The sequence below is a fragment of the Arachis hypogaea genome, chromosome 14 (assembly GCF_003086295.3).
Source record: "Arachis hypogaea cultivar Tifrunner chromosome 14, arahy.Tifrunner.gnm2.J5K5, whole genome shotgun sequence".
Lineage (NCBI taxonomy): Eukaryota > Viridiplantae > Streptophyta > Magnoliopsida > Fabales > Fabaceae > Arachis > Arachis hypogaea.
Genome location: NC_092049.1, coordinates 93317464 through 93321340, shown reverse-complemented (window position 1 = coordinate 93321340; position 3877 = coordinate 93317464). Strand labels below are relative to the sequence as shown.

Genomic DNA, 3877 nt, shown 5'->3' with positions numbered 1-3877 from the left:
TGGATGTGAGTGGTGAAGGTTTAGTGGGGAAGAGAGATTGAGGTGATTGGTGAGGGGTTTTTAGGGAAGAGTGTTTATGGGGTTGTGTGAAAGAGAGTGGTGAGAAGAAGTGAGTGGAGGTAGGTGGGGATCCTGTGGGGTCCACAGATCCTGAGGTGTCAAGGCATTTACATCCCTGCACCATTAGGCATGTAAAAATGCCTTTGTATCCAACTCTGGGCGTTCAGCGCCAGGTTGGTGGCCATTTTGGGCGTTCAACGCCCATTTGTGTGCCATTTCTGGCGTTGAACGCCAGAACCATGCTTGTTCTGGCGTTCAGCGCCCAGAAGCTGCCCATTTTGGGCGTTCAGCGCCAGAACCATGCTCTGTTCTGGCGCTGAACGCCAGACAGATGCTCCTCCAGGGTGTAATTTTTCTTCTGCTGTTTTTGATTCCGTTTTCAATTTTTATATTTATTTTGTGACTCCACATGATCATGAACCTAAGAAAACACGAAAAACAATAAAAATAAGAATTAGATAAACATTGGGTTGCCTCCCAACAAGCGCTTCTTTAATGTCAATAGCTTGACAGTGGGCTCTCATGGAGCCTCACAGATGTGCAGAGCTTTGTTGAGACTCTCCAACACCAAACTTAGAGTTTGGATATGGGAGTTCAACACCAAACTTAGAGTTTGGTTGTGGCCTCCCAACACCAAACTTAGAGTTTGACTGTGGGGGCTCTGGTTGACTCTGCTTTGAGAGAAACTTTTCAAGCTTCCTCTCCATGGTTGCAGAGAGAGATCCTTGAGTTTTGAATACAAGGGAGTTCTCATTCCATTGAAGGACTATTTCACCTCTGTCAACATCAATCACAGCTCTTGCTGTGGCCAGGAAAGGTCTTCCTAGGATGATGGATTCATCCTCTTCCTTTCCAGTATCCAGGACTATGAAATCAGTAGGTATGTAAAGGCCCTCAACCTTTACTAATACATTTTCTACTTGTCCATAAGCCTGTCTTCTTGAGCTGTCTGCCATCTCTAGTGAGATTTTAGCAGCTTGCACCCCATAGATTCCCAGTTTCTCTATTACAGAGAGGGGCATGAGGTTTATTCCTGAACCAAGGTCACACAGAGCCTTAAAGATCATGGTTCCTATGGTACAGGGTGTTATGAACTTTTCAGGATCCTGTCTCTTCTGAGGCAATGTCAGTTGATCCAGATCACTTAGTTCATTGATGAACAAGGGAGGTTCAACTTCCCAAGCATTAATGCCAAACAATTTGGCATTCAGCTTCATGATTGCACCAAGAAACTTGGCAGTTTGCTCTTCAGTGACATCCTCATTCTCTTCAGAAGAGGAATACTCATCAGAGCTCATGAAGGGCATAAGGAGGTTCAATGGAATCTCTATGGTCTCTAGATGAGCCTCAGAGTCCTTTGGTTCCTCAGAGGGAAGCTCCTTATTGATCACTGGACGTCCCAGGAGGTCTTCCTCCTTGGGATTCACGTCGTCTCCTCTCCTCACAGGTTCGGCCATGGCGCTTATGTCAATGGCCTTGCACTCTCCTTTTGGATTCTCTTCTGTATTGCTTGGGAGAGTACTAGGAGGGATTTCAGTGATCCTTTTACTCAGCTGGCCCACTTGTGCTTCCAGATTTCTAATGGAAGATCTTGTTTCATTCATGAAACTTACAGTGGCCTTAGATAGATCAGAGACTAGATTTGCTAAATTAGAAGCATTTTGTTCAGAGTTCTCTGTCTGTTGCTGAGTTGATGATGGAAAAGGCTTGCTATTGCTAAACCTGTTTCTTCCACCATTATTAAAGCCTTGTTGGGGCTTTTGATCCTTCCATGAGAAATTTGGATGATTTCTCCATGTTGAGTTATAGGTGTTTCCATAAGGTTCACCTAAGTAATTTACCTCTGCTATTGCAGGGTTCTCAGGATCATAAGCTTCTTCTTCAGAAGATGCCTCTTGAGTACTGTTGGATGCAGCTTGCATTCCATGCAGACTCTGAGAAATCATATTGACTTGCTGAGTCAATATTTTATTCTGAGCCAATATGGCATTCAGAGTATCAACCTCAAGAACTCCCTTCTTCATAGGCGTCCCATTACTCACAGGATTCCTTTCAGAAGTGTACATGAACTGGTTATTAGCAACCATGTCAATGAGTTCTTGAGCTTCTGCAGGCGTTTTCTTTAGGTGAATGGATCCACCTGCAGAAGTGTCCAGTGACATCTTTGATAGCTCAGATAAACCATCATAGAATATATCCAGGATGGTCCATTCTGAAAGCATGTCAGAAGGACACTTTTTGGTCAACTGTTTGTATCTTTCCCAAGCTTCATAGAGGGATTCACCTTCTTTCTGTCTGAAGGTTTGAACATCAGCTCTAAGCTTGCTCAGCTTTTGAGGAGGAAAGTACTTGGCTAAGAAAGCCGTGACCAGCTTATCCCAAGAGTTCAGGCTGTCTTTGGGTTGAGAATCCAACCATAATCTAGCTTTGTCTCTTACAGCAAACGGGAAAAGCATGAGCCTGTAGACTTCAGGATCTACTCCATTAGTCTTAACAGTATCACATATCTGCAAGAATTCAGTCAAGAACTGAAAAGGATCTTCAGATGGAAGTCCATGAAACTTGCAGTTCTGCTGCATCAGAGAAACTAATTGAGGTTTTAGCTCAAAGTTGTTTGCTCCAATGGCAGGAATGGAGATGCTTCTTCCATGTAAATTGGAATTAGGTGCAGTAAAGTCACCAAGCATCTTCCTTACATTATTATTATTTTCGGCTGCCATCTCCTCTGCCTGTTCGAAAATTTCTGAAAGGTTATCTCTGGATTGTTGTATTTTAGCTTCTCTTAATTTTCTCTTCAGAGTCCTTTCAGGTTCTGGATCTGCTTCCACAAGAATGTTCTTATCCTTGCTCCTGCTCATATGACAAAGAAGAAGGCACAGAAAAATAATAATAATAATAGAGATCCTTTATACCACAGTATAGGGATTCCCTTATGTAAGTGGAAGAAGAGGGGGAGACAAAGAATGTAATGTAAAGGAAGAAGCACAACTGTACGAATGGAAGAGATGTGAGATGAGATGTTAGGATATGAATGAATAAATAGAATAGGATGGGGGAGGAATAATTTTCGAAAATTATTTTGAAAAAGAGTTAGTGATTTTTGAAAATTGGTTTTTGAAAAATGTTAGAAATTTTCGAAATTTTTTTTTTAAAATTTAGAAATAAAAATAATTAGTTAATAAAAAAGAAATTTTTGAAAAAGAGGGAAGATATTTTCGAAAATTAGAGAGAGAGAGAGTTAGTTAGGTAGTTTTGAAAAAGTTAAGAAACAAACAAAAAGTTAGTTAGTTTGTTGAAACAAATTTTGAAAAGATAAGAAGTTAGGAAGTTAGAAAAGATATTTTGAAAAGATATTTTTGAAAAAGATAAGATAAGAAGATATTTTTGAAAAGATATGATTGAAATTAGTTTTGAAAAAGATTTGATTTTTAAAATCTCAATTAATGACTTGATTCATAAGAAATCACAAGATATGATTCTAGAACTTAAAGTTTGAATCTTTCTTAACAAGCAAGTAACAAACTTCAAATTTTTGAATCAAAACATTAATTGTTTATGTTATTTTCGAAAATTTAATACAAAAATAAGAAAAAGATTTTTGAAAAATATTTTTGGAATTTTCGAAAATAACTAAGAATTTTGAAAAAGATTTGATTTTTGAAAAAGATTTTGAAAAAGATAAGATTTTCAAATTGAAAATTTGATTTGACTCATTGGCAACAACTTGATTTTTTAAAAATTTTTGAAAAAGTCAATTCAAATTTTCGAATTTGATGAGAGAAACATGGAAAGATAATTTAATTTTTTTTTTTATTTT

At 38.5% G+C, this 3877-nt stretch overlaps 1 non-coding gene across 1 annotated transcript; it reads left to right on the top strand.

Moving 5' to 3' along the window:
- The first annotated feature begins 2276 nt into the window (after positions 1–2276).
- LOC112745464 (small nucleolar RNA R71) lies at positions 2277–2384 on the top strand. Its single transcript, XR_003173392.1, has one exon. It is a non-coding gene; the product is annotated as a small nucleolar RNA R71 (small nucleolar RNA).
- Positions 2385–3877: the final 1493 nt, after the last annotated feature.